General features: G+C 37.5%; 1 long non-coding RNA gene across 1 annotated transcript in view; it reads left to right on the top strand.

The window, feature by feature from the left end:
* Positions 1–269: 269 nt before the first annotated feature.
* LOC141932667 (uncharacterized) overlaps positions 270–13,846 on the top strand; it is a 29,687-nt gene continuing 16,110 nt past the window's right edge. The window contains exons 1-2 of the long non-coding RNA XR_012625875.1: positions 270–350; positions 9,036–9,145. This is a non-coding gene — a long non-coding RNA (uncharacterized LOC141932667). The remainder of the gene's footprint in view (positions 351–9,035; positions 9,146–13,846) is intronic.

Below are 13,846 nucleotides of genomic sequence, written 5' to 3'. Positions count from 1 at the left end.
ATGTGCATCAGGGATGGATCTGATGGAAAAGGGATTTTGGATGCAGAAGTGTTTATAAATATGAGGATTAATGTTTGCTGACTGGTGACAAATCAGAGTGCCAGCACTGCAGTTAACTGAATTGCAGAGGATAAAACCTCTATTTTCAAATGTTGCTCCTCCTGCTGAAGTTTGGTGGGTGTTTTTTCCCTAATTTTCATTGAATAAGAGGTCAGCACATTCTGCTGACTCACTGTATCAGCAAAGGCAAGACCCCCCACCCCCTCTTAAGGAATTTTACTGACTCATTCAAGCAGGGAAGGAGGACAGTGCAACTCCAGGAAGAGGATGTAGAGACAGCCAAGCTTAAGGTAGAGAGGTTAATTGAATGTTTTTATTTTGTCATTTTTTGCCCATTATACATAACCACATCATTGGAAAGGGATGTGTTTTGAAGCCAAGATGTCTAGATTGCAATAGAAATTCAGCCTGTTTGCAAAGCTGACTTTGATTATAGACCTGTGATATGTTGTCAGCTAGCTTCTGCCTTGATATTCAGATCCTAACTAGCATTAAATCCTCAGTTTTTGGTGTTTTGGATCAGGAGGAGACAGAATTTGGATGGGTGCTGGAGTTCTATAATTTGCTGCCTTTTGTTCTCTGTAGGCTCCTTAGGTGGCATTTCCACTTTAGGATTCCTATCCAGACTGTGAGAAGCAAATGATCTAGATATAACTGTATAGATAGATTTGTGTGTATATCTAAAAAATACACACATATACTTTGTATACATGTATATACAATTTGTATACAAATTTTATTCATATTGTATGTATTGATATTTATTTATACTTTATATAAATAAGGCTAAGATTACATATAAAAGATTATAACTAGACATGTCAGATATATATGTAACTTATATATATAAAACATAACAAAAATAATTTCTATATAGCAGATATGCATTTCCCAGATCCCTCTACCAGCATATCTTGAAATGAACACAAGGAGCAACATACTTTAAAAATGTACAAATATAACATTGCTAGCAACAAGACAGTCTGGACCATTGTGTCAGCAACATGTCCAAGTAAACAAACCAGCAGCAAAGGGGTGGATATCTTGTGAATCACTGAGAGCTTTATCTCTTGCAGAGTTGGAAAGAGAAAAAAATCTAACGGCTATAAAAAACCTGTATTTATTCCATCCATGTATTCATTCATGCAGTGTTTCTGGTTGAATCTTTCAGAAAGAGTGGCACTCAGCTATGGCTGCTCTCATGAGCATTTCACCAACAGCGGCAGCGGGAGTAGAACTGTTAAAAATCAATCCAGAAAAACAAAGGTGACTGGTGAACAAGCCAGGCAGAAAGTAACAGGTTCTGACAGGGATGTCCACAGCTGCCTTCACCATTACCAGAAGGTAATGTGACTTCCCTGCAACTTCCTTTTTCTCCTGGTAATAGCCTTGTTCAATGTCAGACTGCACGAGATGGCCTCTGGACTCTGGTCTTGCTTTATAACAAAGAAGTAGATGTGGGAAGCTGGTTATTCCCAGACTGCGGGTGAGGGATGAATCAGGACTTTCCTTGCTTTTATATAGCTTAGCAACAAGGCAAAATGTGCATTCCTGTGTTTACAAACAGGCACTGTCTCCTCTGCCTCTGAGGCACAGATGGAGCTGAGAGAAGCAAAGTGCTGTGGTATATTTGTGTAGCTTTTTCTTTGTGGAGAGAGAAGGGTTTCTGTATCATAACCTTTCAAAGAAGAGTCTGATCCCCTAACCATGCTGTACTTCTTTCTATCCTTCCCCTTCATAGCACTGAGGTTCAGAAATATTAAGAGCATTATGTAATTAGCAGCTCATGACAGTCTTCATCAAGTACTCCTTTCATCAAAGTACACATTTTGCTTAAACATCAGTCTTTGGTCTCTTGATTTATTTTATGTTACGCAAAATATCATTTGAAGGAAGAGACTTCATGCAGTATTAATGTCTGGAGTCTGATTGACTGCAGTGATTTCAAAGGGCTTTTGGAGTATCCATCTGAGGGCAGAAATGAACTCTCAATTTCTCAAACTTATTCCCACTAAGTCAGCCAGAGTTCAGAGCTCTCAACTTCCTGCAGGCTGTGCCTAGCAGTTTGCAGTATTGGCCCCCAATTCTACAGTTTGTCATTATCTGGGAACAGGAGGAAGGTTAAACAAGAAGTTCTCAGAAATTCCGCTTCTGAATAAAACATTAGAAGTTATTCTTCTGCACTTAAAATAAAACAGCAATTTTTTCCTTCATCTGTGTAAAATTTTTCTATTAACGTCTGGCTTTGTATTTTCTGGAGACTATTTCAGTGCATCTATTATAAATATTTATGTGATAAGAAAAAATGTTGGAACTCCTTCAAGGAAATTAGATGAGAATGTGTCCACACACTTCAAAAATAAATGCATAAAGTAAGTGTTCAAACTATGCTATTATTAAATCACTATATCCAGTGAGCTTTGTGGGAGATTGTTGCGGTAAGAATGGATTAGTATATTGTTACCTGGATGTGAGTCCAAAATTAGATTCCATCAACAAAACAGGAGTTTTAAGTGGAAAACAACGCTAAGAGTAGCCTCTCAGGTGCATTTATAAAACTATCAGTAAGGCATCTTATAAATGTTTGGTTAATTTAAAAGACTAGCTTTACACTTGATAAAATATAATCTCCAGAAAACCAATGATAATCTCTCTATTTAAACTGCTACCTTCAAAGACGTTTGCATAACACACTGCACACAGAAGTAAATGGAATTGCTTAAAAGAACAAAATTACGATGGTTTCCAAAAAATAACAATAAAAACTCCTCCCAAAAAAGCAGGTACGTGTGGACTATTTTATGTAAGTAAACTTAATTTTATGTAAGTTTTACCTGTGTCAAAGAAAAGCTTGTTAGCTTTGTTAGCACAAAATAGATGAGAGTAGTCCATTAATCATTGCTTTGAATTATTTTGTCTTCCCTGCACTCTGTTCTCTGGAAATAAACAAAGGCAAATCTGGATTCAGAGAGGCAAAGCCCGCCTTCAGATGTGGGTGTGCATCTCACTTAAATGTCAGGTAGAGTCAGGTGCTCAGATCAGAGGAAAGAATTTAGCACCATGATGAGAGAAACAGTGGGGAGAGGAGGCTTGCGGGGGAAAAGGTCTGAGGGTATTTTTAAGGGAGTAATTTTTAAACCAGATTTGAAACGGGAAAACACTGAAAGAATTCTTCAATTTCAAGGAAGAATTTTTCAGTGCTTAACATTTTTTCTGATTTTTTTTTTAATGATTTGCTGATCAAGACCAAGCAAACTGTCCCAGAAACAGTTCAAGAAAGCCAAACCATCATCAGTTAATGGCAATTCTACTTCAAAAAGTAGATGACCCCCTCTCAATTACTTGATTTCCTATTTTACCCTAAGATTCTTTCTTCTGCTGTCAGCTTCAAACCCCATGGAAATGTCAGTGTAAAACTATTTACATTTGACTCAGCCTGGTGTGGGATACAGTGATATCCATTCTATTTGGTTTAACCTTCAGTATTCAAATTGAGGAAAGCTTAGCAGGTTATTACCAGCTGATGTTAATTGTCAGAGTCACCTAAATAAAAATAAGTGTTAGAAGAACTAGAATCTTGAAACTGAATGTTCTTGAATCTTCAATTTGTCTCAGAAAGCAATTATTTGGGACTGGTGTAGTTTGTTCCCCTGGATACCTTTCGCTAATACTAGTGCATTGTCTCCCTCTGAGCTACCAAACACTCCTCGGTATTTCATATAGTTTATATATTATAGTGATCTTAGTCATGACAGTCACAAAGCAGAAGTTACTGTGGTAGTATCCACAGCAGAGAGAAAGAGGCTCAACTGCTTATTTTAAGCAGTTTAAAGAGCTCACTCTCACACCTGCTTAAATTAAGAGTTTCTGCACATGCCTACTCGGCTTATATGGATATACACATACGCCATACACTCATTTAATTTGATTTCATAATACCTCTCTTAGAAAGACAATGTTCTCCCCACTAACAGAAAGGGAGGCCTGATGAATGAGATGTCTCAGTTGCTCCAAAATATCATGGCAAAAGTGGGCATTGTAACATGGGTCCAGAGTGCCCCAGTGCTGCACCACAGCTCTGCTCAAGGACTCTGCGGTCAGATCCCTTATGAAAAAAAAAAAAAAAAAAGCTTAAGATTGAGCAGTGTTCGAAGTCTGGCCATTTTACCTGCAATGAGTTTAAAAACAGACAAAGATTTCTTGCTTTTTTTGTCTTTTGGCAAGTTTATTTTGTAGCCACAGGTATCCATTAGATTGATGAAAGGCACTCTCGGAATCCAGGTGCATATTTTCAATACTGCAAAAACAATAGGCAGCATCCTTAACACTGCTGTTAGAGGGTGACCACATGCAATAGGATAATTTTGGAGGTGACTGCCTTGCATCTGTTACTATGTACCTTTTCTTTTCAGAATATCTGCCAGCTTCTGTTGCACAAAAGGCAAATGTACATTTTTATAGAATTGTACAATCACCATTTTACAAAACAGGACATGCTAGCTTTTGGATGTTGGGCATGAATTGCTACTTTATCTCATTTTTACTGTGTTGCAATTGTTTCACCTCTTGCTTTCTGTCCATTTGAGATGATGCCACAATGGAACCTGGGGAAAGTGGACTGCTGCACTGTGAGGTAGCCTCTTGCTGTTAGTGGGAGAATCAATGGAGAAGTGAATTAACAGTGGGTTGTTCACAGAGCTAAGGTAACTCTGCATCAAAATAGGTGATGTAAAGTCCTCCAGCATTATCAAACTGTTGCAGCAAACCTGATAAGGGTTTGGGTTTCCCAGCTTCAGAAGAGAGGAAGTAAATGTAAAAACAGCTTCTTCAAAAGATTTAACTGGACTGTGGAGGCAGGATATGATCAGGGATAATGATGGATGGAAATTCCCATTTGCTATTCAACAATGCCTTAACTTGTCCACAGATGTTTGCTATCAACTGCCTTTGACTGAACCAAGAGAAAACAATGTTTCCAGGTTTATGGATATTTAACTTCTGAAACCTCATGAGATGATATATTCCTAGGAACACAGCACTGGAAATAAACTCATCAGTCACTAGTAGGTGTCCCTTCAAGGCCAGTCCAGAGTGGGATACATGTTGCAGTTAATCAAGTTTTAAAATCTCATTCACAGACAGATTAAAAGTGATTAGGTTTTGGGTATTGTGGGATTTTTTTTGTACCCATTCTTACTGATATATTTTAGTCTGACTTTCTGTATAACACAGGCTGAAGAACTTCTCTAAATAAAATGTCCATCAAGTTGTGTTACAATTTGGTGTTTCTTATAGGTATATATCCAATCCTGATTTAAAGAAAAGCAGAATGATAGAGAGCTCACCCCCTTCCTGAATAAACATTTCCAGAAGTTAATTACAAAAACCAACTAGTCAAACACAAACAAAAAACTGTATGCCTGATTTCTTGCCTCATTTCATCTCACTTCAGCTTCCAGCCTTGGGATTTCCTCTTGCTGCTTCTGAATGCCAGTGTTGTGTAACATCAGATATCTCTTCGCTCTGAGGTACTTATGCACAATGCTCAGGTCACCTCTTAGTCATCTCTTCAAGTAAATAATGGATTGAACTGCTTGAATTACCTACCCCAAAAGGTATTATTTCATAATAGCTGCCCAGGGCAGTGGGGGAGTCCCCCATCCCTGGAGGTGTTTGTCATGTTGACATAGTGCTGAGGGATATGGTGTAGTTGGGAAACTGTCAGTGTTAGGTTTATGGTTGGACTGGATGATCTTCAAGGTCTTTTCCAACCTAGATGATTCTGATTCTGTGATTTCCATATCTATAGTCATTATTTTACTTTTTATAGTGCTTTCCAAAGTATTTACACACTTCTCTTTTTTCATGGTTCTTAAAGGCGAATTCTAGATATATCTATCTTAGCTTATTTAACAACATTATTTAGAGGTGAATTAATTCCCCCTTTCTCTCTGCATAAATCAGGAAACTTGCAGAAAAGTGCTTATTCCAGAGCCCCCTGCACTCCCAGTGTCTCAGATTGCCAGCACATGTGAACAGAACCCCTTACGTGAGATGACAGCCAAGCAACCACATGAGTTTGATTTGTTACAAATATGAAGTGCCAGAGACATCCTCCATGTCAGAAAACATTTTATGTAGAGCACTGCATAGAAGAATCAAAGAAAGCAAAACAATAGCATTACATAAAGCAAGGGTAAGGCTTGACCTTCAGACCCTTCAAAAAGAAGCTCACCTTATTGAAGAAGAAAACCTGCCATATGGAATCTACCTCTAGCTATCATAAACTTGTTTGAAAGATTCTTTAGAAAACAAACCATACATACTCTGGTTTAGGAGGTTTTTTTTTGTTTCCAGACATGAAAATGAGAATATTCTTCCTCTAGCGCAGCCTAATGTTAGTGATGTTTGCTTTACTTTGTCATGTCCTCTCAGTTTTACGTGACAATGTAGCATTTCAGCTGATAGATTGCCTCAGCAAAGAGATAATTGTCCTGACAAATGGCAATCATAGAGCATTAATGTGGACTATTAGTACAAGTCCTCTCTCCAGTTGTAACTTTGTTCCTTCTTTTGATGTGCACCTTAGACACTACCCAAGGAGCTTTAGGGCTTTTTTGTAAATACAGCAAGTATCTTCTGTGATTGCTAGAGATGCTTGCAGTGAGACACTTAATGTCAGATTCATTTTGCCTGATTGCAAGTGTTTGTAATGCAGGTCCGTCTGAGCTAGTCGCACGGGGACCATTTTATAGTCAATGGAAGAAATTAACATTCTTAGGGCACATCTAACCCATTTTAGTTGTTTACTGCAGGATAAGTGTGATACCTCTCAACTGACTAGATTTTTGAATGTGGTCAGATGCTGTGACTGGTTATCAGAAGTTTGTGCCAATGTACGTATCTTTCTCATGTTGCCATTTAGCTTCTTATTAACTTAGAAAGACCAAATTCAGATGAACTGTTACCTCATTCTCCTAGAGTACTCCCTTACCACAGACATCACACTTTCTCCTCGCCAGCAATCTGGTTTGAGGACTCCGGGTCAGAGTCAAACCGGTATGACTTTTTTTACTATTTCTTGAGGAGCCTGAGGACATGACTATGTGAACATTTGCTGTTGTCACAGCAGCTGCTGTCTTCCTTGCCACCTATGTCTAGGTATGGTGACAAACCTATTAAGGCCATTTTTGGCTAACTCTATTGCCAAGGTCACTTTCTCAAGCTAGAGGTGTGGAAGACAAAATGTTACTTTTCACAGCCATTGAAAGTACACAGGTTGGCCAAAACTATGTGGACACAATAATGTGTCACCCTGAAATAGCCTTTAGGGTCTACAGCTGGTTTCCACCACACCAAGTCTTGTTATAGAGCTGTATCTGTGCCCTGGGACTTTGTTAGGAACACAATGTAGGATTAAATCTGGTTTCTCTGCAGTGGTAGAAATTGGTTCCTCCTTGGTATGTGTGGGCATTTTTCTTTCCCCTTCCTACCTAAATAATACAGAAAATATGTGGCAGTCAAGTAGGCATTTCATTAAGTGCCTTTGCTCTGGTTAGTTGTGATGGCTACATAACAACAAATCCTATAAATAAAACTGTTTTTCAGCCAGGGAAGACTGATTGATAAAGGTCACTAAATGCTTCCTTACTGGAGTGTGAAATCAATGAAAAGTTTAATCTGGTATGATCTGGCAATTTGTCAGGTTTAGAAGAGCCCATGTGAGCTAAGGATATAGGACACAGCAATGAGATAGAAGAGAAGAAATAGACCACATACTCAGGAACCAAGACCCACCACTCCCAGGCTTGAAACAAACAAAGGAGAGGCTGAACTACCTGTTCAGTTAAAAAATAGCTATTTGGGAATTTCCTCCACTATCATACTTCTATTTTATGTCTTGTGCTAACGCATGTCTTCAGAGAAGTTAAGCATGATGGACTAAAATCACTGCGATGGATATTTTGCTGCTTGCCTGCTTTCCTCTGCATGGTGGGTAGGCTGGGATTCACAAGCCACATGGGGTTACCAGGGGATACACAGACTCAAAGACTGGGAGGAGTAGTGAAAAGTTTTTAAAATAGGGGAAATCCTTTGTCCTCCAGTGGGATCTATTCCAGCTGACTCACGAAAAACACAGATTATGCATGAAGCAATCAAAAAATTACTCTTCCAGAGCTGATGCCACACATTGAAATGGAGATGTCCAGATAGTAGCTGGGTTATGTGAACCAGAAGTGGGTCCTGCCTTTGAGATACCTGTCACCTATTGAAATTTGGTGGAAACTGTGAAATTCGTGAGTTGAAAAGTTATTAAAAAATCAGACTGACCCACACAGGTGTGTACACAGAGGAGGACTGAAGAAGTTTTGATTGTAGTTTCTTAATGTTAAAGCTAAGTCAAGCAGCAAAGAATGATGTTATGCAATGCAAGCCATTAGCGTGGTGGAAGCTGATGACAAAGTTTGATGCAAAAATATCCTATAAAAAAAAAGACTCTTTAACACTAGAAAGATTTTACTTGTGATAAAATTACTCTTCTCCATTAAATTTTAAGTTCTTTGGGGATCGCTTTTAGTCTTTTTTTCCCTAAGAATTTAGACTATGAGTTTTATGGTCTCTGTATATGTGAATGCCTGTCTGTTATCCCCAAATAACATTTGAACTATTTAGTCAACTTAAATAAAGTTAACAGAGACATAGAAAAAAACAAAGAAAATTAAGTTCTTGTGACTTTTATGAAAATAGGCCACCAGGCTGAGAGCAGATCCTTGTAAAATGCTTTATCTGAGAGAAGTCCTGAATCAATATTAGGGCCCAGAGACTTAGTATAGGGCAGAGAAAAGCTCTTATAAATATTCCAGCTACCAAGAAAACTTCAAATGGACCTTGAATTGAACCATGAGACATACATTTCATATGGGATTATAAGTTTCAGCACACACACGGTATTTATCTTTTTTTTCTGTTCATAGAAAACGCAGGGTATCCAAGTCTTGGTCCAGGAAGGGTTGTTAAATAACTCAGATTTATTGGATGTGGGCAAAGAAGCTGATTCTAAGACACCTGATGAGTCGAGTTCGGGGTAAGTTTTCTCCCTAGCTAATTGTATCTATTTCTTGAACTGTATATTTCAATTACAGGTTCATACTGTGCTTAATTCTGTTTTTAGGAGTATCATATAATTTTGTTTACTGTGACATGAAAGTAACAACATTTCATAGGAGATTCATTTACACTTAATATTTTTGTTAATGGTCTAACGTCAGCACTACAGAGCTAAGCAGGGTCCTTGAGGAGATTAGTTTTACATTAAGGGGGTTTATTTGGAAGTAAGATGAAAACTGATACTTCGAGACATTCTGTAGATCTGCTTATTCATTCTCTATGAAACTTAGCAAAAAGTCTCCCATTATCTTCATTGACCTTAGGATTGGGCCCTCAGAGAGTGGTATACACGACATGAATCTGGTTTTTGTCTGTTTTTTAGAAATTTTGCCAAGATGCACTTTTTGCCAGCTCCCAAACTAAATGACCAGACATCATAAACTGTTTACATAATTTTTCTTATAAATTGAAAATGTCACAGTAGAGCTGTCCACCCACTTCCTGACCTGTTAGTGTAAAAAAAACCCAAAACAACACATGCCTTATTAAAGCTCATGCATTTTCAATAGCAGCTTTTAAAAAGACAGTTCAATATGCCAGCTCTTATGACATTGCTCCCATAAAATTTTTCTATTGTATGAACAAGGAAACTTTTGGTAAATTGTGCATAACACTGTGCGACAACAGCTAGCATACTATCATTTTAAATAATAAAGCTAACATATTATTGTTACAGAGTATGTTCACTGAAAGCTATCTAAATTTCTTTTCAGGACTATTTAATTCAGTATCATGTAATTAGGTTTGGTAATAAAAGCACAGAGAGATGATTAATGTTTATATGTTATTGTTTGAATATGAAAGAGACATGAACCTCCTTTCCACACAATTCTGGGTTTAATTTGCATATTTAAATGCTTTTCTAGAATTACAGCCATGCAGATGATCTTCCATTGGTCTAAGAATAGAATGGCAGTAAATGTGTTACTGAGGAAAATAGCTAAAAGGGGAAGCACTTACTGGAAATAAAAATATGTATGTTTTGTTATTTGGGTCATTCCAGGATCTTTGTACTAATATTTTAATACGTTTGCTAAAGTTAGTTCACTATTATTTGATAATTTTACATACCAGCCAGAAGTCATTATACTCCCCATCAAATTATTTGTCTTTTACCATGTTTTGTAAAGATGCCCAAATACTTCACTGGGAATTAAGATACTAGAAAAAAATTGTGGTGATGTACTCATTGCTAATATATGCAGTCTTGCTTTATGAAACACTTTTAAAATATTAACTACACCAAAAGGATATAAAACCTGATTGTGAACAAAATTTTCTAAGAAACTGTATTTGCTTTCCAGAATACCTTATTACATTTTATAGTAACATTAAGGATATTTCTTTGTTAAACTATTGAAAACAATTAGTCCTAATGGGCTGTGAGCACAATTTTGCTGAACATAAGTTACTTGGACAGTACTTAAGAATGGAAACAATGAATAGATAAAGGCTTAATGCTTTTTTCATTAAAAATCTTAATGAAAACTCTAATCTGCTTACACAGACAGAGGCAATAGTTTTCCTTTTTCTTTTTTTTGAATCATCTGAAGATAGATGTTATACAGTAAGCACTTATTGAATAGGGAAAGAGTTACAAAAGTAAGGATCAGTTACCCAAAATGGTAGGCATTTATTCTAGTACTTTATTCCAAGACTATTGTGTTTCATGAGTAAAACAATGCTTCATTACAGAATTGTTAAAATGTATACAGAACAACAAATTATTTGGTCTACAACTAATCCCTGTAATGCTGTTTATCAGCAATAGCCAAGGAACCAGCCACACTTCCAAAGCACCCAAAATGGCTTCCTCAGCGGAAGCTGAAAGTTATCACATTTACACTGTACCAGGCCAAGGGGAAGAAGTAAGTACTTAAATGCAGTGATCTGAGACAGGCCATCTGTAAACACAAAGGCATCTCAATGGAATTTCCCTGCAAATTCCAGCACAAGTACTGAGGCACGAGGAGAGGCTCCTTTCAGTAAATGTGTCTATAGACAGAAATATTTAATCAACTGGCTAGAGTCTGTAACTATTTTTTTCCTATTACCAGCGTCTTTAATCCTCCCCAAGAAATGTCTCAAAGTATATGTCACAGTCTGGCTAAGCACCACCCTGTGCCTAGTGCATTATTGTGAATGGAGCCAGCCCTGGATCCCATGTGCTTCCAAGTTGGTCAAGAAGGAAAGCTGTCACTGTTACTATCTCCAAGCCTATAGAACACATGTGTAAGCTTAGATCGACTTTCTGGCAGCTTTCCCTAGAGTTCAACCTTCACAGCCACCCTACCTAACCCTGAGCTCTAACCCTTCTCCATGGTCTCTTGTATGCGCTTCTCCAAAGTGCCAATGAGGTCTTCAGTTGAATTGCTTAAGGCGAAGCATAGGGAAAAATTAAGACACGCAGAGATACTTAGGAAATTTTATAACTGCAGGCATTCTATTCTTAAAAGTACTACTATTAATCATAAAAATGTTAAACTATCCTTAATTTTTAAGAAACTCTCCATATTCTATTCCATGTTTAGTGGGAAACCTAGGTTTGTCAGTATCCAGACAAACTTGAGTCTCTCCTCTATGTTTTCTCTTGCAGTCTTGGACACAGCAGTAGCCTGCAGCTTTACCCTTCCTTCCTCACCTACACTGAACATAGCACATGAATCTTCAATAGAGGATTTTTCTCTTCATCTCTTGGACTCCTCCAGAAGTATCAGTGCAATATCTTGACAATGGACCACGTATAAATAGTCCATTTTCTAGAAAGTTGAACTGATAATTTTGGGGGGAATTCAACTTACTTTTAAATCTGCATGTTGGGTATCAAGTCTGAATTAGCAGAGTATTTTCTCTCTAGAGCCCACTGAGATGGCTCTATGGTGACAGCCACCACCAGCAGTTCAGGAATTTCATCTTAGGTCTAAAATGAATGAGGTGAACCTGTAGAAGGGCTTCTCAGAGTCAATGCACCTTTGTTGGTTTTCAGTAAGGTGACAAGTTTAGGAATAGGATATTAGGATATTAGGAAGCATTTCTTTACAGAATGGGTTGTTAGGCATTGGAATGGGCTGCCCAGGGAGGTGGTGGAGTCCCCATCCCTGGAGGTGTTCAAGAGTCGGGTTGACCCAGCACTGAGGGATCCGGTGGAGTTGAGAACGGTCAGTGTGAGGTTCATGGTTGGACTGGAGGATCTTCAAGGGCTTTTCCAATCTAGATGATTCTGTGATTCTGTGACAAGCACCCTCTCTGAATAGTCCATCTTCCTTCATGAAAGTAAGAAACAGATACGGTAAATAATCCAGTTCACTATTTCATACAGACCCACCCCTGCATTCTGACAAACACTTCTGAAGTTGCAACAGATATAGAAAGCTATTGAAACAGAGGGATAATATTTATATCAATACATATATTCACTTTTCCTCTCCTTTCTAAGAAGGAGGAACCCTGCCTGAGATTTGTAACAGTGCTAATTCATTTTTACATATCTGTTCACTTCTGGATGGAATTGGGAGTGTGACTAGAAGTCCAAGTTAGAAAAACATAACTTTGTGTTTACCTGTCCAAACAGAAAGAAAATACTGTTATTTTTCAGCACAGTTCTATAGTCAGTGAGATGAAAACATATGGTACTCACTGCTTTTGTGCAAAATAAATCTTTGATATTTTATCAGTTAGCAATGTGATGGACATATCACATTGTACTTTAATACACATTGTATTTTAATGACTCTGTGTGCTGATGAGCTTTTTAAGATTAAAAAGTAGATAAGTAATAGGGTCCAGCTATCTTTATTCACCTCTAGAAAAAGAAAACTGAACCAATCACAGCATGAATGTCTCTACCTCAAAGCCCAGGGAAGAAAGAAAACTTGAATTTATTTTACTTTTATTTATTTTTACTAAAACTTATATAAATGTAATTTATACACAATTCATGTCTTGTTGCCACAGCTGGAAGAGTATAAAAGGGCTTTGGTGTAAATGAGAAATAGGGATCTTGTAGTTTAAGAAGAGATGCTTTAAGAAAGATAATATGTTCCTTTTTCTCATTGTTTAAAGCATTTTATAATGTGTATATCATTAAATTTTCTATTACAGCCCAGACTCTAAAAGTGAATCATAAAGTTAACAATAGAGTCTTAAAGCAAAATTACACCAATTATACAGCAAGGAGAACTTGAATCTAAACCACAGAAACCTAATTGAGTGGAGGTTTTCCAGAACTCCTCATAAGAACTCCCATAAGCAAGTTTCTTTTTTTTTCTTTTCTGAATATGAGATCACGATAATAAGTTTTAACTAACTGGCACTGCTACAACAGCAGCACAGAGATGGAGGACAGGCAGGTCAAGCACTAGCAATTAGCTGGCCTGAGCCCTTGTTTGCATAGGGCTTATACTCCTCACATGAATCCAGTAGAAATGGGCCAACATGCTTCCACCAGACAGCCTGAACACTTCTAGAAGCTGCAGAAACACTTAATGTCATGTGAGGGTTTCCAAGTTCTATTTAATATATATATAGATATAATGGAATATATTTCTAATGTCATTCTGTTAGGCCATTTCTCTGTCGAAAGTGAAAGTGATAAAACATGAAGATAAATAGCTGCAGA

This window comes from Strix aluco, chromosome 1 (assembly GCF_031877795.1).
Source record: "Strix aluco isolate bStrAlu1 chromosome 1, bStrAlu1.hap1, whole genome shotgun sequence".
Classification (NCBI taxonomy): domain Eukaryota; kingdom Metazoa; phylum Chordata; class Aves; order Strigiformes; family Strigidae; genus Strix; species Strix aluco.
This window is presented reverse-complemented; position numbering and strand designations above follow the sequence as displayed.